A 27,266-nucleotide genomic window follows, 5' to 3' on the forward strand; every position below is an offset into this window, starting at 1 on the left:
TAGCTTGTCTCCTTTCTGGTGAAGAATTGGCTTGGTAGTTTGGTCTGCCCTGTTCCCATGATGCACTGGGCCAGGGACAGACTAATTTGCATATAGCCAGGTTCTGAGCTGGGATGGGGCAGTGAGATAAATAACGGTGATGGATCAAGCCCTGATCTTTGGACTGGGTAAGAGTGGTCTGCTTAATTCAGACACTCTGTTCATCACCACCCCCTTTTCTGAATCGTTTTTGGCCACTATAGGTGTGGCAGGGTATACTCAGACATGAGTCCCTTTCTCACTGCTCCATCAGGATTCAAGCAAGCCGGGCCGAAGAGGCTGAAATGCCAGAAACCGGTCCCCGGTAGCTTGTCTCCTTTCTGGTGAAGAATTGGCTTGGTAGTTTGGTCTGCCCTGTTCCCATGATGCACTGGGCCAGGGACAGACTAATTTGCATATAGCCAGGTTCTGAGCTGGGATGGGGCAGTGAGATAAATAACGGTGATGGATCAAGCCCTGATCTTTGGACTGGGTAAGAGTGGTCTGCTTAATTCAGACACTCTGTTCATCACCACCCCCTTTTCTGAATCGTTTTTGGCCACTATAGGTGTGGCAGGGTATACTCAGACATGAGTCCCTTTCTCACTGCTCCATCAGGATTCAAGCAAGCCGGGCCGAAGAGGCTGAAATGCCAGAAACCGGTCCCCGGTAGCTTGTCTCCTTTCTGGTGAAGAATTGGCTTGGTAGTTTGGTCTGCCCTGTTCCCATGATGCACTGGGCCAGGGACAGACTAATTTGCATATAGCCAGGTTCTGAGCTGGGATGGGGCAGTGAGATAAATAACGGTGATGGATCAAGCCCTGATCTTTGGACTGGGTAAGAGTGGTCTGCTTAATTCAGACACTCTGTTCATCACCACCCCCTTTTCTGAATCGTTTTTGGCCACTATAGGTGTGGCAGGGTATACTCAGACATGAGTCCCTTTCTCACTGCTCCATCAGGATTCAAGCAAGCCGGGCCGAAGAGGCTGAAATGCCAGAAACCGGTCCCCGGTAGCTTGTCTCCTTTCTGGTGAAGAATTGGCTTGGTAGTTTGGTCTGCCCTGTTCCCATGATGCACTGGGCCAGGGACAGACTAATTTGCATATAGCCAGGTTCTGAGCTGGGATGGGGCAGTGAGATAAATAACGGTGATGGATCAAGCCCTGATCTTTGGACTGGGTAAGAGTGGTCTGCTTAATTCAGACACTCTGTTCATCACCACCCCCTTTTCTGAATCGTTTTTGGCCACTATAGGTGTGGCAGGGTATACTCAGACATGAGTCCCTTTCTCACTGCTCCATCAGGATTCAAGCAAGCCGGGCCGAAGAGGCTGAAATGCCAGAAACCGGTCCCCGGTAGCTTGTCTCCTTTCTGGTGAAGAATTGGCTTGGTAGTTTGGTCTGCCCTGTTCCCATGATGCACTGGGCCAGGGACAGACTAATTTGCATATAGCCAGGTTCTGAGCTGGGATGGGGCAGTGAGATAAATAACGGTGATGGATCAAGCCCTGATCTTTGGACTGGGTAAGAGTGGTCTGCTTAATTCAGACACTCTGTTCATCACCACCCCCTTTTCTGAATCGTTTTTGGCCACTATAGGTGTGGCAGGGTATACTCAGACATGAGTCCCTTTCTCACTGCTCCATCAGGATTCAAGCAAGCCGGGCCGAAGAGGCTGAAATGCCAGAAACCGGTCCCCGGTAGCTTGTCTCCTTTCTGGTGAAGAATTGGCTTGGTAGTTTGGTCTGCCCTGTTCCCATGATGCACTGGGCCAGGGACAGACTAATTTGCATATAGCCAGGTTCTGAGCTGGGATGGGGCAGTGAGATAAATAACGGTGATGGATCAAGCCCTGATCTTTGGACTGGGTAAGAGTGGTCTGCTTAATTCAGACACTCTGTTCATCACCACCCCCTTTTCTGAATCGTTTTTGGCCACTATAGGTGTGGCAGGGTATACTCAGACATGAGTCCCTTTCTCACTGCTCCATCAGGATTCAAGCAAGCCGGGCCGAAGAGGCTGAAATGCCAGAAACCGGTCCCCGGTAGCTTGTCTCCTTTCTGGTGAAGAATTGGCTAGGTAGTTTGGTCTGCCCTGTTCCCATGATGCACTGGGCCAGGGACAGACTAATTTGCATATAGCCAGGTTCTGAGCTGGGATGGGGCAGTGAGATAAATAACGGTGATGGATCAAGCCCTGATCTTTGGACTGGGTAAGAGTGGTCTGCTTAATTCAGACACTCTGTTCATCACCACCCCCTTTTCTGAATCGTTTTTGGCCACTATAGGTGTGGCAGGGTATACTCAGACATGAGTCCCTTTCTCACTGCTCCATCAGGATTCAAGCAAGCCGGGCCGAAGAGGCTGAAATGCCAGAAACCGGTCCCCGGTAGCTTGTCTCCTTTCTGGTGAAGAATTGGCTTGGTAGTTTGGTCTGCCCTGTTCCCATGATGCACTGGGCCAGGGACAGACTAATTTGCATATAGCCAGGTTCTGAGCTGGGATGGGGCAGTGAGATAAATAACGGTGATGGATCAAGCCCTGATCTTTGGACTGGGTAAGAGTGGTCTGCTTAATTCAGACACTCTGTTCATCACCACCCCCTTTTCTGAATCGTTTTTGGCCACTATAGGTGTGGCAGGGTATACTCAGACATGAGTCCCTTTCTCACTGCTCCATCAGGATTCAAGCAAGCCGGGCCGAAGAGGCTGAAATGCCAGAAACCGGTCCCCGGTAGCTTGTCTCCTTTCTGGTGAAGAATTGGCTTGGTAGTTTGGTCTGCCCTGTTCCCATGATGCACTGGGCCAGGGACAGACTAATTTGCATATAGCCAGGTTCTGAGCTGGGATGGGGCAGTGAGATAAATAACGGTGATGGATCAAGCCCTGATCTTTGGACTGGGTAAGAGTGGTCTGCTTAATTCAGACACTCTGTTCATCACCACCCCCTTTTCTGAATCGTTTTTGGCCACTATAGGTGTGGCAGGGTATACTCAGACATGAGTCCCTTTCTCACTGCTCCATCAGGATTCAAGCAAGCCGGGCCGAAGAGGCTGAAATGCCAGAAACCGGTCCCCGGTAGCTTGTCTCCTTTCTGGTGAAGAATTGGCTTGGTAGTTTGGTCTGCCCTGTTCCCATGATGCACTGGGCCAGGGACAGACTAATTTGCATATAGCCAGGTTCTGAGCTGGGATGGGGCAGTGAGATAAATAACGGTGATGGATCAAGCCCTGATCTTTGGACTGGGTAAGAGTGGTCTGCTTAATTCAGACACTCTGTTCATCACCACCCCCTTTTCTGAATCGTTTTTGGCCACTATAGGTGTGGCAGGGTATACTCAGACATGAGTCCCTTTCTCACTGCTCCATCAGGATTCAAGCAAGCCGGGCCGAAGAGGCTGAAATGCCAGAAACCGGTCCCCGGTAGCTTGTCTCCTTTCTGGTGAAGAATTGGCTTGGTAGTTTGGTCTGCCCTGTTCCCATGATGCACTGGGCCAGGGACAGACTAATTTGCATATAGCCAGGTTCTGAGCTGGGATGGGGCAGTGAGATAAATAACGGTGATGGATCAAGCCCTGATCTTTGGACTGGGTAAGAGTGGTCTGCTTAATTCAGACACTCTGTTCATCACCACCCCCTTTTCTGAATCGTTTTTGGCCACTATAGGTGTGGCAGGGTATACTCAGACATGAGTCCCTTTCTCACTGCTCCATCAGGATTCAAGCAAGCCGGGCCGAAGAGGCTGAAATGCCAGAAACCGGTCCCCGGTAGCTTGTCTCCTTTCTGGTGAAGAATTGGCTTGGTAGTTTGGTCTGCCCTGTTCCCATGATGCACTGGGCCAGGGACAGACTAATTTGCATATAGCCAGGTTCTGAGCTGGGATGGGGCAGTGAGATAAATAACGGTGATGGATCAAGCCCTGATCTTTGGACTGGGTAAGAGTGGTCTGCTTAATTCAGACACTCTGTTCATCACCACCCCCTTTTCTGAATCGTTTTTGGCCACTATAGGTGTGGCAGGGTATACTCAGACATGAGTCCCTTTCTCACTGCTCCATCAGGATTCAAGCAAGCCGGGCCGAAGAGGCTGAAATGCCAGAAACCGGTCCCCGGTAGCTTGTCTCCTTTCTGGTGAAGAATTGGCTTGGTAGTTTGGTCTGCCCTGTTCCCATGATGCACTGGGCCAGGGACAGACTAATTTGCATATAGCCAGGTTCTGAGCTGGGATGGGGCAGTGAGATAAATAACGGTGATGGATCAAGCCCTGATCTTTGGACTGGGTAAGAGTGGTCTGCTTAATTCAGACACTCTGTTCATCACCACCCCCTTTTCTGAATCAGTATTACGAGCGTCAGGAATTAGAAGCAAAAAGTAATGAAGATAAGAAATCTAAGGATTTGAAAACAAAAGTTATGCTAGCACAAGTGTATGGACCACCACAGAGAGGGAATGATAGAGGGGCTCGGGGTTTTTATGATTCTACATATAACCGCACAGATTTGGCTAAAGATCAATGTGCATATTGTAAGCAACGAGGCCACTGGGCCAATGAGTGTCCTTTAGCGCGAGAACACAGGGCTATGGGACGGGGTAGAGGTTTTGGGAGAAATCGTGGGGGTTTCTCTGGACCACGAGGTAACCTAAATGACAGGGCTAGATTTGAATCCAAGGAGCAACAACAAGGAAGGTCTAATACCTTTGATAGACGAAATCAGTACCAGATGTCTGACTATGTGCACCCCGAAAGTCATGATTCCCAATATGCATAGGATTGCGTAGGATGGGGAGGAATCAGTTGAAGTGCCAGTAGATCAGAGGGGTCCTTATGTTACAGCACATGTTTTGGGTTCTACTGATCAGTTTCTGGTTGATACAGGGGCTACTCGTAGCGCTTTGTCTAAACAATTGGTTCCGAGGGCTCCCCTGTCTGGCTTAACGATCACATCTGTAGGGTTCGATGGAACACCTTCTCTTAGCCCATTATCCCAACCCTTGCATTTCATGTTGATAAATTTACAGCACCATGTCCATTCTTGCTTTCCTCAAATACGCCTGACAACATTGTGGGTCTAGATATGTTGAAACATTTTCGAGCCACAATCCGCTGCTCCCCTGAAGGAGTACGCGTGATTTTAAATGACAATTACCCTGCAAAAGAGAGAGTGTGTATGGTCGCTGAAAGTACTGCATTAGCCTCTTTACCTCACACGTTGTGGGCTACTTCAGACACTGATGTGGGACAGATGGTCATTCCTCCGGTTCACATTAGTGTGAAGGAGGGAGCTGTGTTGCCACGCCTGCCTCAATATAGGATTTCACAGGAGGGTGAGGAGGCGCTCATACAGATTGTGCAGGATCTCATCCAAGTGGGGGTGGTGGAAGAAGTCCCATACAATGTTTGTAACAGTCCTATTCTACCAATCTTGTAGAAAGACACTGATACTAGGGTATATCGATTCATTATTGATTTGAGGGAGGTGAACAAGATAGTGGTGCCCCAATATCCTGTTGTTTCTGACATTACGACACTCCTTACTTTGGTCCCACCAACAGCGACAACGTTCTCGGTTGTCGACCTGAAGAACGCCTTCTTTTCAATCCCTATTCACCCTGATAGCCGTTATCTTTTCGGCTTCACTTTGAATAATCGATCGTATAGATTTTGTAGAATTCCACAGGGCTATACTGAGAGCCCTAGTATCTACAGTCAGGCATTGAAAAGACAGTTGGATTCCTTTGTCTTGCTTGAGGGGGTAGTGCTTATTCAATATGTCGATGACATTTTGTTGGCTGCTGACACCCCTGAGCAATGTGAGACTTGTACGTTGTCCTTGCTTTCCTTTTTGGCTTCCCACAATCATAAGGTATCTAAGAAGAAATTGCAATTCTGTAGACCTAAGGTGACCTACCTAGGCCACCTTTTGTCTAAGGAGGGGCGTGCACTCACATCAGATCGTATCCAAGCCATCCTGGACACACCAACACCTTCTACACAGAAAGATGTTCGAGCATTTTTGGATCTTACATCCTTTTGTAGGCAGTGGATACTGGGGTTTTCACACATAGTCAAACCACTGTTAGCGCTATTGACGAAAGACACTCCAATTCCCCTTCCTTGGACAGATGAATGTGAAAATGCTTTCCAACAGTTACGTCAGTCCCTTTGTTCAGCACCAGTGTTGGGCACTCCTGATTACACGAAACTTTTCACTTTATATGTACACGAGAGAGAAGGATGTGCGTCATCTGTGTTAGTACAGATGCACGGGGACAGGCAGCGTCCGTGTGCATACTTCTCGGCATTGCTCGATCCTGTTGCTCGGGCATTGCCGGGGTGTTTTCGTTCGGTCGCAGCGACAGCTGTGTCAATATGTCAGAGTGAGGGAATAGTGTTATCTCACAAGCTGTTAGTGTTGGTTCCCCATGCTGTTGACGCCTTTTGAATCAAACAAAGACGCAGCATTTAACAAGTGCCCGTCTGACCGGATATGAACTAACGTTGCTGGCTCCCCATATCACATTGAGGAGATGTGCTACGTTAAATCCAGCAACATTGTTACCATTCCCGACGACTCAGCCTGAGGCACAGGAAGCACATGATTGTATTTTTGTGACTGAGGAACAGACAAAGGGTCGTATCGATCTCCAGGATACGCCTCTATCAGATGTAGATGGAGAATTATGGGTGGATGGCTCCTGCCTGAAGCTACCGGATGGTACGACTTCGGCAGCATATGCCATCACTACTTTGTATACTATCGTGGAAACAGCACGCATACCACAGAAATCAGCCCACGCAGCGGAGCTGATAGCATTGACACGAGCATGTGAACTTAGTACAGAGTTGTGTGTGAATATTTATACAGATAGCCGCTATGCTTTCGGAGTAGCGCACAACTTTGGCCTACTCTGGAAGGAAAGAGGTTTTCTGACATCACACGGAGCACAAATTATGTATGGAGAATTAGTGCCCAATCTTTTGACTGCCTTGACATTTCCTAAAAAGATAGCTATAGTGAAATGCAGTGCACATAAGAAGGTTACCGATAAAGTAGGGCAAGGAAATGCTTTTGTTGACCAAGTAGCACGAGAAACTGCAATGAGACCTGACTCCACTTCTATGTATGTTGTGAAGTCACAAGGAGAACGATGGCATGATGCTAGGAAAGAAGTGATGGAAATACAGAGAGTTGCTTCTGATAAAGAACGAGAGCAATGGTCTGAAAATGGAGAACTGGATGATGAAGGTTGTTGGCGCAACAAACAAATGGATAGGTGGAAGTTGCCCACAGCTTTTGTCCAACCTATGGTTCAAATGGCACATGGGCTAGCACATGTTGGAGCTTCAGCGATTGTGAAATTGCTTGCGCAAGTTTGGGAGTATCCAGAGATTGCTAGCACGGCCAAGAGAGTGGTACAGACCTGTATGATCTGTCTTAAATACAATCCAGGGAAAGGAACACAGACTACAGCAGGAGGATTTGAAATACCTACTGCACCTTTTGAAGTCCCGCAAATGGACTATATCCAACTCGAACGCTGTAATAATTTAAAGTATGTCTTGGTGGTGGTGTGTGCTTTCAGTAAATGGATTGAAGCCTACCCTACTAAGGACAATACTGCAATGACTACAGCAAAGGTGCTATTGAAGGAGTTCTTCCCTAGGTATGGTGTTTGTAGACTGCTATGGAGTGATAACGGGCCTCATTTTTTAGCAGACGTTATCAAGTATGTTCTGAAAGGTCTGGGGATAAAGCAGAAGTTCCATGCAGTGTTCCATCCACAGTCGGCTGGCTTGGTGGAACGGTACAATGGAAAACTGAAGCTTAAACTAGCAAAGATCCAGGCTTCCACTTCTCTGACTTGGCCAGACGCTTTGCCTTTGGCATTGTTGTCAATAAGATCAGTACCACACTCCCGGACTGGCCTTACACCGTATGAAGTGGTGTTTGGTCGTCCCATGAATATTTGGGGAGTGCCCAAACCAAGTTCTGTATATGATGTACCTTGTGTATTGATGAATGACTATCTGGCACAATTAACTGATAACTTGGTTTCTATTCATCAACAGGTTCGAGAAGCACTCCCTGACCGGTCCACAGGCGAGGGTCATAGTCTCCGACCCGGTGACTTCGTCCTCATCAAGGCGTTCGAGAGGACGAGTGGCCTGGAGCCCCGATGGTGCGGTCCCAAGCAAGTTCTGCTCGCAACAAGATAGGCTGTCCGAGTGACCAACCGGAAAAACTGGATTCACTCCCTTCACTGTCGCAGAGTGCAACCTGGATTGGTGGAGCCTGCCGTGTTGACTGACCATCGAGAAATCCTGACTACAGAGAAAGGCCCTGCTGTGGTACCTGATGAGCAAGAGGAGTTCTTCCCGGACCCGACGACTTCTGGAGTAAGAAAATACAACCTTCGACCCAGGAAGAAGCTTTCTGCTGTATAGACTGTTGTCAGAATGGCCCCTCGGTTGGTGCAACGGAGAGCCGATGAGGCAAGGGGGGGGGAATCAACCTTGCATTAGAGTAGTGACACCCGTCTTGGCCCGCTGGTGAAGAAAACAACGGCCGCCTTGGGGGAAGAGTTCTGACAACCTTTTTTTTAGTTTCAGGAAGATTTGCGAGACATTTGTTCAACATGGAGAGAAAGAAAGTGATCTGCGCTTTTGGATTCATTGCTATTGTGGCAGTTGTTGCCATTATCACGTGGTTTGTTGAGGATGTAATTCCTGCCCGTGATCTATATGTGGTTTCTACACCGGTGCCAGAGGAGCATTTCTTTTATACGCTCCCCTATCAGGAATCAAAACACCGCTTGTCCTTTGTAAATAACTCCTTCATTCAAATGCTACATCATACCCACACTGCTACAAATGAGACAAATTGCTGGATATGTGGTATGATGCCAGCGCACCAGAAGAAGGGGGGAACACCGTGCATACCTCTCTCTTTCTCTCATATTGGTTCTTGACGTGTCTGGTATACTCTTCTATTTGCCACAAGAAAGCCTGCTGTTGGAAGGTTACTTTTTAGACTAAACAAAGAATGTCACCAGAATAAAGAAGGCTATCCACAAGCCAATGGAACCATATGGGAGTGGGAGGAATATCGACCAGACAATGAGTCTACTCCCTACATTTTTACGAACACTAGAGACACTGTCGAAAGTGAAAAATTTGTGATTTCAGTTGCACAAGCACAAGCTGACTTATGTGTGCAAAGTATTGGGTACATCCCTGTAGGTGTTAGTGATTGTATTAAAGTCAATTCAATTCAATTCAATAAACTTTATTCGGCTATATTTCATAGCAATAAAAGTACATGAAATCACAATAAAGTTTACAGAGATCAAACATTGATAAAATAAATAAGAGATGAACAGGCTTCATAATTTATAGATACATAAACAAAAAAGAAAAGAAAATCATATTATCATAGTTTTACGCAAATAAAATACACTTTTGAGAAATGTCACAACAGAGGAGACGGTGAAAATATCCTCCAAGGTCTGTATGGCCAAAAAGGCAGGACGACAGAATCTCAAATTCATATATTTTAAGATAGGCACAATCCATCTCTTTCTGGATATCAGATAAAATCTGCAAAAAATAAAATATGTATATCTGATTGATCAGAGATATTGTCGCAGGAGCATTTAGGCAAAACCCTTGCCCAGTCATTCATGGCTGGGAGACTTACTAGTCTAAATAGGATTCCAAACCTAAATCTAATTAATAAAAACCTTTCATGCTCTTTCATATGTAGATTTAGATAGGGCTGGATAGTCTTTACATTAGTAACCATCTGGTGAGAAGTCACGGTTTTTCTTGTCATTTCACCTGTTTGTCTAAGGCTAAAAAGGAAGTTTAAACACAAAGACTTTAATGTCTTTCTAGTGATCCTAGACATAGTTTCAGGCTCGTCGAAAAACTCTGGATGTTTAATGTTCTTACAAACTGATTTAATGTAACAAAACCATTTTATCCTTTTTGCCCCGTCTAATTTTAACGCATCTCCCAATATGAGTCTGTTTAGATGACATTTCTCGTTAGTCCATACTCGATGCCATAATAGAATCGGCTGAGTTCTAATTAAATCTTCCAGAAACGGAATTCCCAGTTCTCTGTGGCAGTTATAGTTGGACGTGCTCCTAGGGAGTGCCAATAAATAGCGTAGAAAACCATTTTCGGTCACCTGTAGTTTGTTGACATCTAAGTTTCCCCATATGCCTGCCCCATATAGTGCTACTGAAACACAACTAGTCTTATAAATATAAATGAGTTCTTTAAATGGCTTTTTGCTCATTTTATTGCTAAAAGATTTACTTCAGCCCCACTTTGTACTTTTTTCTTCCTGTCTCTCTATTTTCCGTATATTCTTGATTACATGTTTAGTTTCATTCCTGAAACAACTCACGTTTATGCATTCACTTATTTTACTATTTCTTTCATCACCCTACTTTTACTTTCCTGTTACCGTCCCATTATAGATTACACTTCGCTTCTTTGTTCATTATTATTCATCTCTACTCTTTCCTGTCACATCTTCACACGCATCCTTTAGTCCGTCTTCTATTTTTATGTTCCTTGACTACATGCACACCTCACGCGCATGCTCGGCATCTTCCGGGTTGCGGACTCCTCACTCGGAGCTTACCTGTTCACATCACCCGGTCTAATCGGTAAGAAGACACAATTTACCCTAGTTACTTCACGCTTCTATGGCCATTATCAAATCACACGTGTACCGCCGTTATTCTAGATACACGGGTATTCCGGTGTTGATTCCTTCGGTTTGTTTCATTTTTTTCCGAGCACCCGCTACCCTTTGAATTGTCACACTGGTTCCCAACCACTATCATTTCCACCTACTTTGAGTTCATTCGTGGCACCCCACTGTTGTTACCGTGTCTTTAGCCCACTTTGGGTTCTATTTACGCAGCAAATCACTTTTACTCCTAACTGCACACAAGCATGTGGTGTATTCCCTTGACTCCTGTAATAGCGTACTACAGATATTTTCTTTCACTTTCTAGATTCCCCCTGAAGAAGTGCACCTATGCACGAAATGCATCGGGGATTATTTGATTGCACTGCTCTGCATAAATTGTGATATCCACATTACCCACTTATCATATGATGACAATATGATTATGGAAATATTGAACTGCTATATTTAATCACCGTTATGGAGAAAGACTTGTATAAATAAACTGCAAAATTTCATGGATGACATTTGAGTTTGGAACATTATTAATTACTACAACGCACCTAGGTGCCTACTAGAGTGCCCAGGATTGGTCCTTACCCCCTGTAAGGCTCGTTTTGTTTTAAAAGATTTAACAGCCATAATCGCTTTAGAAAATAATAAATTTCTAGCCTGTATTGCATTGGTCCAATTTCCAGTTTGGTCAAACAGGATGCCTAAGTATGGGAAAGTTGGGGTATGCTGTAGTGGAGTACATTTAATGAACATGGTTTTTTTCTTTAGACGGACATTGCCACCACAATTCATTGCAAATGTCTTCATGCAATTTATTTGTAATTCTAATTTCTCCATAAAGGCGCTAAAAGATGAAATCATGGTCTGCATGGCTAAGGGAGTTCTTGCCATAAGCACGGTATCATCTGCATAAATAAGTGCAGGTAACCGGCGGGCTGAGGCGGTTGGCATATCGGTACATTCCTGTAGGAGTGTGTCCTCTAGATTGTTAATATAAATAGAAAATAAAAAAGGAGCAAGGACACACCCCTGCCTCACGCCCCTGCCAACTCTAAATTCCCTTGTACATTCGCCCCTCAAACCAAATCTGACCATTGCACTGGCCTCTCTATATAGTTCTCTTAGAAAACAAATAATGTTTGCTTCAACGCTCAGATTGGTTAAAATGGTCCACAGTTTACTATGATTTACAAAATCAAAAGCCGAGGTAAGATCTAGAAAGGTTAGGTAGAGTCTACCTCCCTTGGCCGTTGTATACTTCTCTATCAAAATAGATAGATTAAGTGCTTGCTCAATGGTGCCAACTCCTTCACGGAACCCATATTGGAGATCGGTTATTATGTGGTGTTCCTCAGCCCATTTCTGGAGTCTGTCTAGAATGACTCTCCCAATAATTTTAATGGTAGAGTCAAGCAAAGATATAGGCCGATAGCAAGCACAGCTAGATCTATCTCCTTTTTTAAAGATTGGAATGATAGTTGATTTGAACCACGTATCAAGTAGGCCCACAGAGATAGCAGCATTAAAGGTTCTAGTGAGTAGCGGGGCCCAGAGACAAATGTTCTTCTAATAAATATCTACTGGGACACCGTCAGGACCTGGTGCCTTGCCCCCAAGACTCAACTTGATGCCCTTAATTACTTCCTCAAGTGTAAAGTCAAGTTGCTGCCCTTCTAGATGTTTTTTCTTAACCATAGGCTTATTTATTAGATCTGTGGTAACAAGTATAGAGTTATATAAACTTTCAAAGTGCATGACCCAATCCCCTTCATTTACAGCTACCTCTATACGAGCTTTAGAGCTGTCTTTAAAAAAAGGAGCATTGACTGCTTTCCAAAAGGCAGTCATGTCCTTTGATTCTGAGGCCTCCATGATATCAGACCAAGCTTTGTTTTTTAACAGCTGTTTTGGGGTTTTGAGTGCAGTCTTATACTCTTTACGAAGGGTCTTTATAAGGGGTTGATTTCTTGCTTGAAGTTGCAAGGCTAATTTAAGTTTTTTATGCGCCTTACTGCAGGCCGGTGTAAACCAGCCTCTACTTTTCTTTTGGTTCTTGTTTGCCTTAGAATTAACCCAAAGCCCCTTTTTTATACTTGCAGTTATTACTTTAAAGTTTGTTATAATTTCGGCATCCTCAGAATCCGGATCCAGACAAGCCTCAAAATTTGCACTACAAGAGCTAACAAGTTTGCTGAGAAAAACCTCAGGGACCACCCTGGTCCATTTGATGGCATATCCATTTTGCCTATTTATGTCTATGTCCGTAGAAAAAACCGTTGCTCTGTTATGCACTGTTAGATCTACGTCCAGAAGTTCTAACCTAATAGGGAAATGGTCGCTCAGAGGAGTATTTAAGACGTTGCATTTGATGATACGATCCCTGTAACATGATGAAATAAGTATGAAATCTATGGTTGACATCAATCCTCTGCCATTAAATGTTGGAGTAAATGCGGTCTTATTATGGCATAGTTCATTTGCAAACCCTAGATCATAAGTAAACAGGATCTCATTTAACGCATTCCCCAACAATGAGTGCTCAAAATGAGATAAATTAACGTCCCCTTCCAGGGTTAGTCCGCAAGTTCCTGTTCCGGATCTGTCACAAAGAGTACAATTAAAGTCCCCACCCCATATTATCGTATACAATCTATTAGAGCCATTAATAATACCATCTAGTTCATTATTCAGAATTTTAAGTACCATCCCTACATCAGCAGGAGGAATGTTGTTGTAAAAGTTAACTAATAGTATAGAGGCAATGCCACTAAAATGCACCCCTACAATATGAAAAAAGAACGTCTGAGAATACACTTGGACTTTTTTATAAGTTAAGCGATTTGAGATGTACATACATAAACCCCCTTTCGCTCGTCCATGTATAGAGCTAACAGCGGGAGTCGACACAGTTTTAAAACCACTCAGATGATATTCACTCCTTACCCATGTCTCTTGTAAACAAATTACATCACATTTTTCCGTAAAGAGCTTCCAGTCTAGGTTCTCTAATTTTGCCTGCAGGCCAGCTATATTCCAGAAATTAATAGACCATTGTTTGCCAGGGTTTTCGACAGAACCACAGCTGGTACCTTGGGCACTATCTTGAATAGTTCCCTTAGAGCCACATCCCAAGACTTCCCTGCCTATAGTGGCTTCATGGCACTTACGGGACCCATTATGCTCCTCCAATAGGCTGTCCTTAATAACTCTGCCAAGGTCACCCCTATTACCATCACACCTCCCTTTCGTAGAATTATCCCATGTCAAATTACTACCTGGATTGACAATGTTTTCCTTCCCTAGATCAGGATTACATGCATCTGTTTTGGTTTGACTATTAAGCATATACCCACGAGAGGAAGTCTTCCTCTGGCGTGATGCATGGAGTCATTCATTTTCCTCCAGGCTAGACAAGGGGTAAAAGAAATTTACAAGTGGTATGTCCCAATATTCCCTCGGATTGTTGTTATGGAGGTAATTATTATTGTCCATATGTTGTTGTAAATTGGCACGCATATATTGGAATAAAGAGTTATCATTTTTGGTGTCATATCTATGAGCTACTTGATTTGGAACAAAATTTTGTCTGTGAGTTGGTACATGTCTCCGAATCAGTGATGGATAATTGGTGGGCATATGTAGATGGGAGGGGGTATCATGCTCGCTATGATAACTAGAGGTAGCCTGGTTCCAGATTGTATCAGGTCTATATGGCACATCAGGTCTGTACTTCAATGGGAGATGACTCACAGGCCTCATTGGAGGTTTGTTAATATGCGTCATCAGAGCTTCGGGGTAAAAGTAGCTCAGATTCCGCGTAGATATGCCTCCCTCACATCTCCCAGGGAACCAGTCGCTAATATGTGTTACCAGTCTATGATCTTTAAAATTGACTATAATCATGTCCCCTTCAATCTGTTTGGGTCGTATACCCACCCAATTACAGCGTCTCACAGAAACAATGTCTCCATTAAGATGCGATGGAAGTGGTCTGTTTTTACTCAGCCAGTGGATGAACTTGTTTTTGAGGCTGGAGTTGTATTCAGTGATTCCACCTGGCAGAGTCGGGACGCCTGTAAGAATAATAACATAATTTGCTGACTCCGGGGGTAAGTCTACTACATTACTAGATTTAGTTCTAGTTGTATTAGCAGCCTTAAGAGGAGGGTCATTTGTCTTTTGATCTTTTTTTAAACCTCCTGAGTGTGTTTTTTCCTTATTTATATTCTCGGTGGCTGTGACTATTTTAGTGGCCATGAGATCGTTCGGTTTTTTAGCTACTAAGGTTTTAGTAATTGGGATAGTGTTAGAGTGTGGCCCAGGAGGATTAGTGAGTTGCTGTTTGCCTGACATCTGTAGTTTGCTTGGGTTTTTAGGAAGGAAATCTTGAATATAGATGGCCTGAATAATAGCACATTTTTAGCATCCCATAATACATATTTTGTATGCGGTAATAGAGGATATTATCGATTACCAGCTGGCTGGTCAGGAGTATGTTATGTATCGTTTTTATTACCACCAGTGTTTTTAGCACCTGCCACATATCATAAAGACTTGAGATTGTTGAATAATGCCACTGTGAATAGATACAAACGTACTTTATCTATCGATGATGTGGACCAGACCGATACTAGTTTGCAGCAATATGTAGATTTTAACCTAGGTTTATTCTTCTTTGTTGGAGCTGCCCTAAACAGTAGAAAGATAAGAAGATTAACTAGAGTTGTAGAGGCAGTGACCAACCAAACTGCTGCAGCACTAGGAAACGTAACTGAAGAGTTGCAAATTACTAGAATTGTTGCCCTGCAGACCAGAATGGTGTTAGATGTCATATTAGCAGAAAAGGGAGGAGCTTGTAGAATTATTGGAAGTAGCTGTTGTGTCTTTATCCCAGACCACTCGCCTTCTATTTATAATGCCATAAATAAACTGCATAAAATAGCTGCCGACATACATGTAGATAATGGTGCATGGACCTTCTCTAGTTGGTTTTGGACCTTATTTACTACATGGGGTTGGAAGATTCTCACTGGCCTTTGTATAATAGTAGCAATTCTCTTCACTTGCTGTATGTGTATTCAATGTGGTCCTATGATATGTTCTCTTTGTATTACCTCTTGTATACCCAATAAGAAAGCTGTTTCCCAAGCTGCTTATCAAAAAAGTTTAACTAAAGAAATTTCTAACATTATGAGCATTGACATTCAAGATGAGTATGATGACTACCCTATGAAATGGAATGGCTTCAGCTAATGCTGAAAGGCTCGTCTGTTGTAAATAAAACAGCGGTATTATTAAGCATTAGCCGAAGCCATAATGCATTAGTCCAAATATCTAGTATACGGATTCCATTTTGTATTTTGAGTCTGCCATTTTTCATGTCCTGCATTGCCATGTGCTCAATGTTCTGATTGTCCTACCTCTCTGCCAGTTACACTGTGGATTCTACCTAGCAACAGTTATTATTAGTCCTTCTTGTGAGTGTAGCGCATGCTCAGCAGAAGTAACAGCTGTTCCTTATTAGCATAGCCCTCCCATGTTCTAGAAATACTGTTAGCTCCACCCACTGATATGTTTAGAAATGTCCTTATGTGGTTGTAACCTCTGTCTAAACTGTAAACTGAACCCCTTCCACTGTGTATAAAAGGGGCCATGTGCTTGTATTCAGTGTGCTACTCTGTACAATACTGTAGAAGTGTTGTGGAGGTTGTATCACCACCTTTAAAGGTTTATTAAACTATGCTTTTGTATTTCCAGTTTCCTTGCCAACTTCATTTGTAAGTCTAAGGACTTTGTACACAGAAGGGCGAACCCTTTCGGTACCTTTGGGCCTTGCTGAGGTCTGAACTCATCAGTGCCAAGGAACGAATAAAAGAAACTAAGAATATATAAAGAACGAATTCCTCTGTCATCTTGATTTCGTTGTCTTGTGGATTATCCAAAGCACTTTGTTAAGATATCTCAATTTATGTGCCTCTCTTATTTTGTTTTTAAAGTGCCCAGTGGGTTGGGGTTTAGTAGCTGGTAAAGTGACAGTGTTTGTGGGCTAGTGGCATGGGAGACGCGAGTTGGGGGGCACTGGCAACAGGTCAAGTCGCTGGTGTTGGTGTAAGATGAGTTGAATGGCTGGCGGCCTCCTGAAAAACTCTAACGGAACTTATAAAGCACCTTGACCTGTTGAAACAAAACAGAGCTGTAGTGGATAAATTAAGAACAACAGGACCTACAGAAGGGAAATGAAGCTGCCATATTCAATCAATAGTAAAGTGGGACCAACAGATTAGCGTGTTTGTGCCCCTTCCCGGTAAAGTAAGGTGTTTTTGGCTTACCAGGGAAGGTGAGGCATTGCTTGGGACTCTCTAAGCTCTGGCCCCCATAGAATAGCTCATAAACTATGAAGGTGCTTCGAAAAAAATCAGTACTGCTTTCGGTTGCTGATATAACTCCTAAATGTAAGGACTAATTTAAGGCCGGATTTATATCTTGGCAAACGTCCCATGGGTCCGCCCGGGCAACGGAGTAAGACTCTGTTGCCCTGGTGGAAGGACTGCTTGTCAGATTTATAAATGACAACCTAGTTGGCAGTCATTTTTAAGGCAGTTCCTGTCGGTGCATTTTACTATTTCCTGCAGGGCTGCGTGGGAAGGAATTATGACCTATGGAATAACTCAGAAATGAGTATGAGAAACATAGGCACACTCTAATTTAAGTAGTAATTTTAGAAGGGTTTGGGCGAGATTAACCTCTAGGAGTGGTCTTAGCTCAGGTTAAAACCACTAACAGTTATATACCTAACCTTTATCAGATGTAACCTTTTGGATTTCCACTTTTTTAGCCTTAATGATTAATATTAATTGTATTCACTTTTTATTTTTTTGCTGTGTATAATTATGCATAAACTGACTGAATAGTTCATTAAATGTATCAGATCACTCCTAATAATATTTACTACATTTACAGTTTATTTCTAGCAGAGCTGGAATCTTATATGCAGGTACTTGGCAACAAAATAGATCCATCAGTTAGTTGGTTATAACACCTTGATGAAGGAGGTGTATGAACAATGTATTTATCACTGTTACATGTGTATTTATATTGATCTCCTTGAAAAAGGTCTTGCTTTATTTTATTGTATGGATGTGTTGTCTAATTAACTATTTGTGGTAAGTGTCTTTTTTTCTAATTAAAATTAATTAGGGAGGGTGGAGGGGCCGGCTAACTCTGCTCCGCCACGGAGTCAGAGATTTGCCTAAACTCTGCGTTCGCAATGGAGCGTGGAGTAGGCAAAACTCCGCTGGCGAAGTGGAGTTCACCGCCCGGGATTCCACAAAAGTGTGTAATGCACAGAGACTCACCCTAATGGGAAGGATGGTTCCTGATATATTAATCCAACTCTAAATCTTGTAGTAGGTTTCTCTGGTAGCCGTTTGATATTAAATCCAAATTAGGTTGTAGGCCTGGTAACATTTTTGAAGCAATAAAAGTTCTAACTGTAGTTTTGTCTAGCTCAATATATTTCCCGAAAGATTACTGTCGCTCAAGAAATATTTTCTTAATACTTAGCTTTACCACTCCTCGTATATTTTGTGTCAGTATTAAACATTTCCCGGCAACCCAGTTTGACACAGACCCGTATTATGTATCTTAGCCATTGTGTCTTATAAGTGCCCTCTAATTTTACCCAGTCCAGAATGATTTATTGATTTAAACCTACCTTAGGGTTAGTACATATAGAGATCTGTAGAAGGATTAGGGCTACTTCGATTTTAGTATCCAAATACGGGGAGCCCAATCCCTCATGAAGAAGTGCTATGAAGACAGCTAAGTAAAAGAAGCTGGGTCTGGTGGCTCCATGGACTAATATGCCCACTGCAAGGGCCAGTGTTTGACCTCAGGTTCACAGATTCAGATCCTGGTGGATTCACTCAGCCTATCATCCATCTGAGCTCAATAAAATGAGTACCGTTGTGCTCAGTAACAATCAACATCTGTTATTCAGCATCATGATGCCTACGGGTGAATGCGCGCTTCACAAATACATATGTTATGCTATGCCTGCAAACAGATCTCATCCACATAACCAAACAATAGCGTTACAGTGGTGTACTTTCCATTACAGTTCTCATCTAATTTGTTGGTTGATTCCCCAAAAGTAATGCAAAACTAAAAAACCGGGTGAACGTAAGTCTATTAGGCTGTAGTAAATAGAAACAAGAATTAGAATTATTTTATGGAATCCCCAAAAAGCAAAATGACCAGGACTGAGACATAACAAGAATCTTTATAAAAATGGCCTTATGCCTCAAAACTTTGGGGGTCGCACTTACGATAAAAGTTTTATAAATTAGTTGTCAAATTCATTTTGTCCATGTCTCAAACACAGGAGTCAACAAACATTTTTACCGTGTTGGCAGTTCTCGCCAATATCAATTTATTATCTGCATACAATAGCACTATTTAAAAAATTCATTGATGTTGAAATGCCCTGAGCTTTCTCCTAAAACATTATCCAATCAGTTTATATACAGCACAAAGAGAAGGGCTGCAGATGGTGATCGCACTGTAAGTGAGCTCCACACCTGCCCCGAGAATCCTGAATCATCTGGACCGGCAGAAGCCAGTGGAAGGCAATGCCCTTTTTTTTTCTCCCCTTCCTCCGTCCACCCACATCTGGCCCCCTGATCCAGAGATGGAGACCAGAGAATGACCAAGGACGCACGGAGAGCCAGCAGTATAGGAGCATGGATGGCCAGCGTGGGACTGTGTGCGACAACACGCAGCTGATGTGGTCTGGAAGCCACACAGACAACAGCGGCAGCCCCTCTTTCTTCGCCCTGGAGACCAGTGGCTGGGGCTGCAGCAGGAGAGGAGCTGAGAGAGGCCGGCCCTATGGAAACTGGTTGGCTTTGCATGAGACCAATACTGGGGCCACACAAGAGTGGCACATCTCTTTTCCTCCCCCCACCAGAGCGGCTGCTGACCAGAGCCCGATAACGCCCAACCTGGCCGAGGAGGAAACCAGGAGCAGAGCCAGTCAAATGGCCTGGACGTGGGGCTTTCTGCCAAGGTCTGGAAGTGAGGAGTTTTAGGACCCGGAACTCAGCAAAAGGGCCATTCGGTCTCCCAAGTAATATTCGGTGAAGGGACCCTGGCGGCCCAATGTGGCAATAAATCCCACCCATTGTGAGGGGGAGCTGAGACTGGACCAGGATCCCCAACATTTCCTCTGTTATTGGGGCACTCATTTGGGGGGCCTCTGAGACCAGGCCCCCACAGGAAAGGTCTCAACAGATGGCCTACATGGCACACATGCTTTGAGTCTAGTGCTTGTTGGCCCGGTCCTGTAACAATTTAACCCTTTAGTTCGGAAAAACCACTGCCTGAGCCAGGAGGAAAGAGGCAGCAGTCCATGAGGCCGGGCACAGGTGAAGCAGTCCCAACCCGGCATGATGGTGAAGGAGAAGGCAGTAATGGGCCAGCAGCGGATCAGCAAATAAACCAAGCTGATGGCCAAAGTGAGGGCAACAGATGGGAGATGAATGGGTTCAGGGATCTCCCCCAGGACACAGGATGGGACAGTCTCGCTGGCCACAATACTCCAAGTGATAAAAAAACTCCCACAAAGATCTAAATGAAAAAAGTTGAGGGTGGGGCAGGGTGGAGGTGTTCCTTCTCCGGTAGGACTTATGTAATTTATTTGCCCGCACCACGGAGTTGGTGGAGCGCATTTCTTCCCTGTAGGTCGAAGCAGGCACCCCCAGCAAAGAGATCAAGCAGCTGCAAGAGCTGATGACTATCCTCGAACACAGAGTGGATGGCGTGAAGGGCAGATAGCACAGATAAAACCTGTGGCTGGTGGGCTTGCTGGAGGTGCGGAGGGCCAGGGGCCTGAAAAATTCCTTATGTACTGGTTCAAGGAATGGATCATGGACACTAAACGGTCATCAAGCTTTGTGTTACAGGAGGCCCACTGACAGCTGGCCCAGAGCCTCCTCCGGGGGCTCCTCCAAGGCCCATTATCATTCTGGTGCACAACTTTTGGACAGGGACACTATCTTGCAACAAGCACGTCAGCTCCCGGACATCCGGTGTGCAGAACCCATAGTTATATTTTTCCCTGACTACACGATCAAAGTACAACTCCTTTGCGAATCATTTCTGTAAAAAAGAAACTAAGGACAATGGACATTAAATATATGCTGATATATCTGGCCATACAGAAAGTACTGTTTCAAGGGAGATCTTTTTTCTTTGAAAGTGTTGCAGTGATTGTGCTCAGGAACAGAACCATGCCTGGGACCATAGAACACCACCGGCATGTAGGGACTGAGTCACCATACTACCTCAGTGTCTATGAGCCTGAGTCCTTCTAGTTATAGTGCCTCCCTTGCCCTCCTAACCTTTCAGGAGAAACAAGTGAGTTGGCACCCCAGAACACAACACTCTTGATCCTCACAGGGATCTTGGTAACAGGACACACCATTTTGCCTTCTCCTTCGTACTTGTCCACGACGAGATAAACAAGAGACACAAAAGAAGTTTAGAATATTTATGTAAACTATCATGCTCCTAGATGCAGTATTTTAGCCACAATTACAAGAAAAATGCATAGCAAAAATATTGCTACCATGGTTAACAACCCATGTACCATAAAAAGCCCGCCATGTTTTAAGACAGATTAGCCTGAACCCCCACTCCCCTCTTTTCCCTCTGAAGCTAAATGATTATATATAGAAGATCTCTGGAATGAGTGGCAGACCCTGTACCTTAGCATACATAGATGGACGTTCTACATCTCAGCTGATGTGGTAATCTTGCCTCAGGCTGTTCAGGATAATTCCCAGGAAGAGAACAGAACACAAAAGCATTTGCAGGTTCTGTGTGAAAATACAATGTGGCACTAAGGCAAGTATGTTTATATAGTAACGTGTGCAAAAGAAATGTGGCCTACAATCTGTACAACTAGTCTAACGAAGGGAAAATGACAATGGGCCATGCAAGAAACACACAAAAACATCTCTTTGGCCAGGATAGTAGCAGAAAATAAAGTACTAAATGTATTGAATATAATTAGACGGTAAACAAACTCAAAGGATAGTCTGAAAACAAGATAGTCTGACAATTTAGAAAAATATGTAAATGCTAGGGCAGTAGGGGTATAAGGCTGCGCACGGGGATGTAACCGTAAGTGAGCAAAAGAAATTCTATTTGTTGAAACTACGATAGTGCTCAAAAGAATTTGAACAATGACCACCCCCTCATTGTTGAAATGAGTTCAGACAGGATCTATCCTCATATGGTACAAAAACAAATTCAAAATCCGGAGCAGCACACGTAGAGTTAGTATCACAATACGTTCAAATAGTAGCCTTCTCAATTGATTTCCTTGATCTTTATTGCAATTTTCATAGAATTTGTAGTCCAATCCTTCAACATAACATGTAGCCACAGGTTGAGTCAAAAAGTGTTTAATCTCTAGGCATTAACCTAAGACTTCGTCAGTGCGCAAGAGATGTATATCAAAGAATTATTGACTCCGATAAGATTGTTCTGCCAAATTAACAAAAATTGCCATCCTCAAGCTCATTCAAGTGCACCCTATCTAATGGGAGCACAAGGTATACCAACAAAATCTCCAAAGTAAAAGGATAATGACATTTCAAGACTCCAAGTCACGTTCTAAAGTTAAAGAGACGCGTAGGGAAATTCGCAACGGAGAGTACTCCGGTCCGTATCCAAGTTGTGGCGTGGATACATATTTTATGAAAATTGGAATAAAGATCAAGGAAATCAATTGAGAAGGCTACTATTTGGACTTATTGTGAGACTAACTCTTCGTTGCTGCTCAGGACTTTGAATTAATTTAGAAAAATAGTAAATTCATAGTGTTTTGGTGGAATCCATTGTGTCACACACCAACTCAAAGGCTATGGAATCCCAGAAGGAGTCCGACTTCGCAAATGATTATTGGTCAACAGCCCAAATGAAGAGCCCCAAATTACAAACATGATCCTCTGTCGCAGCTGATGCTGAGACAGTCACTGGGCAATCTGCAACCATGTTTGTGGATCTGGTTTCCTGTAACTCATGTGCCTTTGCAAATGGTTCCTAGAAGGTGAGTGGCTCAAAACTCGCATTGTGTAGAAATTTCAAACCTAGAGGACAGTACTGAAAATGGGTTGCTAAGGGACTCATCAGCAGTCCAATGTCCAAGACAGCAGGAGTCTACGAAGCAAAGCAAATATCCAGTGTCCATTCAAAGGGGCACCATAGACAGTGGAACACAGATTGCATGCAGGTAAACCAGGCAGGCTGGAATGTTAAGGACCAATTAAGATCCAGTTCTTGCAGTAGAAATACTCCAAAGATCTGAACTATACGCTCACGGTATAGTTGAAGCAGTTCTACTTCCAGAGGTCCCACCAAAGGAAAATCCATTGTGGGAGAGCAGGAAGAGAATGCCTCCAAATGAGGAATTGCAGCAACAGGAATTCTCCGAATACACTGTTATGTTATGGTATGTTAAAAATTCTTGTAGAGCGCACTTACACCCAACGGTTTCATGGCGCTAGTGGCAAAATAGAGACAAATCAGAGAGAAATGCAGGCAACAGGAGGGAAGAAAGGAGAAGGGGGAAAAGAATACCTAATCATGTGCCATACGGAACAGATAGGTTTTCAGAAGAGATCTGAAATGGGCGTAAGAAGTAGTAAGTCTGAACTCTAAAGGGAGCGTGTTGCAGAAGGAGGGAGCAAGGAATGGAAATCTGAGCCCTCCATACTTCTTGCGCTTAAAAGTGGGTGTCATGAGCAGGGCGAGATGGGTGGACCGGAGGTTGCGCGATTGAGAGTAATGATGGAGGAGAGAGGAAATGAAGGTTGGAAAAATGGAGTGGATAAAAGCTTAGGATTACTCCAAAGACAGAATAAACTAACAAGGGGTCTGCAATCTTAAAAAAGTGGGAGAGGCTGGACGTACTAGAGGCTTTAAAAATGTGATGTACTAATTCTCCAAAATGCAGTGGAAGGTTTGTATTCAACAAAGACTGTCTTTCACTGGAAGGTTTGGCCACCTGCAATTGGAAGATTTTGTGAGAAGATGTGAGAGCTACTTTCTGAGAAGTTGGCCTGGTATATGCTGTCCACTAATTAAAGTGGGACCTTGCACCAGTCCAAACAACCCTTACGGTGATTTAACACCTTCAATGCTATGGAGATTTTTCTCCTACGCTGAAGATCCTTATTTCCCATTATTCATGACTAAGGTCAGCTCGTCATAAGCACACATTCAGTGTACTGCATGACGAGCTGACCTTGTCACTAGCATCGAAGAGGTTAAGAGGTCAAAGATAACCTAGAAAGCTGTCCAAGTGATAGCTGTGGAGAGCTGCCTTCAGGCTTACTCTTGAAGGAATGTTAACCAGCTTGTTTTACCAGAATGCAACATTAATATATTGGGTAAATGAAAGGAGAACCACACAGTAGTTATAAAAATATGTATTTATTATTATAACACACCTTAAATACCTCACAGTATCTGCTACACGCAAATAAACACAAAGCACACAATACTGGAGCACAGAAACAACGTAAGTAGCACTAATACAAAGTGGGCTCCAGGGGAGACCAAACTATATACTAAAATAGTGGTATGAGAACCATGATTTGAGTCAAGACAGTGTCTAGAGGTTCTAGAATCACTGGGACCCCGAGGAACCACCCAAGGTGAGTAAGTCGGGACCCCATGGAGGACGGGTGCAGTGTGAGAACACGACCGCGCGCTACATACAATTCAACGGGCGAGTTGCGATTGCAGTTTTAGTGTTTAAGGACCCTTCCCAGTGGATATGAGGAAACCCTTTGGAACATAGAAGGTTGGAGAGCCACCCCTCCCGTGGATACCCAAGTACCAGAGTTACCTATCCCAGGAAAGCCGGGTGCTTAGGGCCGAAGTGGCGTCAGAAACCGCTGTCGTTCTCAATGGGAGTCTTCAAAGAAATGCCACTGCTGGAAAGAAGAAAAGTGTCCGGTGGAAACCACAGGTGGATTCTTGAAGGAAGTAACCTGAAAGCAGTGGGGACAGCGTCTGGGGCACTCATGAGTGACCAGGGGCTCGGTAGACGAATGCCTACCAATGTCGGGTGCTTCAGGTGCAAAGAAGAAGACCTTGACTCTGCAGCTACGGGGGCCAGGAAACGTCAAAGATGACCAGGAGCCGTATACGAGCTGTCCCACGAAGGATGTTGAGTGCTCAGGGGTCGATGTCCAGCAGGATAACCAACAAGTCATGGCAGCGGCAACCAACAAAGAAGGTTGAGGAAGGTCACGGTCAGGCCCAGCAAGAACCAGGTGACTCACCACAGCAAGGGGAGTCAGGGCAGGCAGGTAGCAACCTAGGGAGCCCAAGAAAATCAGTGTTGCCCCTCAAATGGACCCACAGGCCGAAGGCACAGGAGTCGCGAGGGGACCTCCAGCAGTTTCACAAAGTAGCAGCTTGCAGGGCACAGAGTGTGAGGAGGCAAAAGTCCTTTGTACGAAATGTGAGAAGAGATTGGGGCTATCAATAGCCCAATGCACTTAGTTACGGAACACCAAAAAGCATATGCAATTGTAAAAGTATGTGGTGCATTGGGGTTCAGATTATGCAGTCCCCATGAGGGATACTGACCTCAAACTCAGTGAGAGGGCAGCTCAACCACAAAGAACATAGGAACCCACCTCTTGTGTTGCTGCAGCCTTCAGAGTCCACAGGAGCTCAGGATCAGCAGACTTGTCAGTTGTGTCACAGTGCCTGCGAATGCAGGTGAGTGACTCCTTCACCCCAAGTGAGATACTTCAGATGTCCTTGATGCTCCACAGATCCTGCACGGAGCCTGTATGGTGCACGGGCACAGATGACGCTTTGGACGAAGAGGGAGACGGAGTCGGGCCCAGTCAAAGTCCAGCAAAATCCAGAGTTTCCAGACAGTCGAGGTTCAGTGGTTTCGTGATCATAATCTTGTCCACGTTGAATCTGGGGACATACAGCCAGGTAAGACCTGTTGTACCCACAAGAGAGGGTTGGACAGGTTCAGGGGAACCTCCCAGGGGAGAGTCAGGACAGAAGGGAGGATATTCCCCTGTTGTTTGTCCAATTTCACACCAGAGCAGGAGCCAATGGCTCCCAGGGCTGGTTTGAACTGGACTATGCACAGGGACATCTGGTGTGCCACAGATGCAGACTTTAAAGTGCACCCACCAAGCCCTAATACACTAAATCCTGTCTGGGAGGTGGTCACACCTCCCTGTGACAGATGCCAATTGTCCTCCCTTCCCCTGCTCGAGCTTGGCTCAGCAGCAGGAGGGAAGAAATGTGTCTCTGATCAGCAGCAACCATTTTGTGCTACCCTGGTTGAGAACGCTGGTACCGGAAAGACTAGTGACCCCACGAAGCTCGCTTCAGAAGCGTGGAATCATACCTCTCACACCAGTTACCAGTGTGAAGGTATGATTCCAAGGTGTTTGATAGCAAACACAACATGTTTTTTTCAGCCGTTTTCAAGATAGCATTTACCACAAGGTTATACTCCGCCCCCAACTATATATCTGGCTGTGTCACAGACAACCCGGGAGAATTGTCTCCGAAGGCTGCAGAGGGGCTCTGCTCATGCAGGGGCACCCTCTCATGTAAAACCCAGCCCCCTGCCTTCAGGATTGTCAAGGCCTGCTATAGGGGTGACTTATAAGTTTTAAGTGTAGTGACTTATAGGTATAGTAAACCTATATCTAAAGTAAGTGGTGCAAGCAACAGCTTACACAGGCTGCAATGGCAGGCCTGTAGTTCCATTTGGCATTGCCTCTCATGGGTGGCATAATACATGCTTCAGCCCCTGGGAGGCCTCTGGGGTACCGATGCCCTGGGTACATGTGTACCATATACTAGGGACTGGCAAGGGTACCCCAGTATCCAATCTGGAGTGTACCTAAGTACATGTATATGATTTTAAGGAGAAAGCAGATAGACTGGGGGCCTGATTAGCAGGATCCTGGTCAGACTAGTCAAAAACAGTGTAGCATCAAGCGAGAAGTGGGGAAACCATAAGAAGCAGATCCTGCTTTCTTACATACTTCTAGCTGGAACAATAATGCTTAATGTTTGCTTAGCTTGTTGAAGTCTGTCTTCAAAGTTGGAATGGAAGCCCTCAACGAGATATCTGTGATCTCATGCGAGGAGAAAACAAGACATTGTTGCAGCAAGTGACTAACTTGGAAACAGATAATATATACAGAACTCCAGCTCCTTTTCAGCAAACTCTTGATCACTAAGCATTAAATAACTTCAGTTAGAGAGTGTCTTAATAAGGGGGAGAATTGCGGAACCGGGATACCTTTTAAATAACATGCCAAATTGGATGCTGAAATATTACATGCGCAGTGAATTTTAACATGTTTACAAAAAAGTGGATGTTGCATTCTTCTCCAGTAATAAAAACTTCTTTGTGGCCAGTTCACAAAATATGTAAAAGGAAGTGACCATAATTCATGAATGAAG

Source organism: Lissotriton helveticus, chromosome 9, assembly GCF_964261635.1.
Source record: "Lissotriton helveticus chromosome 9, aLisHel1.1, whole genome shotgun sequence".
In the NCBI taxonomy this organism is placed as follows: Eukaryota; Metazoa; Chordata; class Amphibia; order Caudata; family Salamandridae; genus Lissotriton; species Lissotriton helveticus.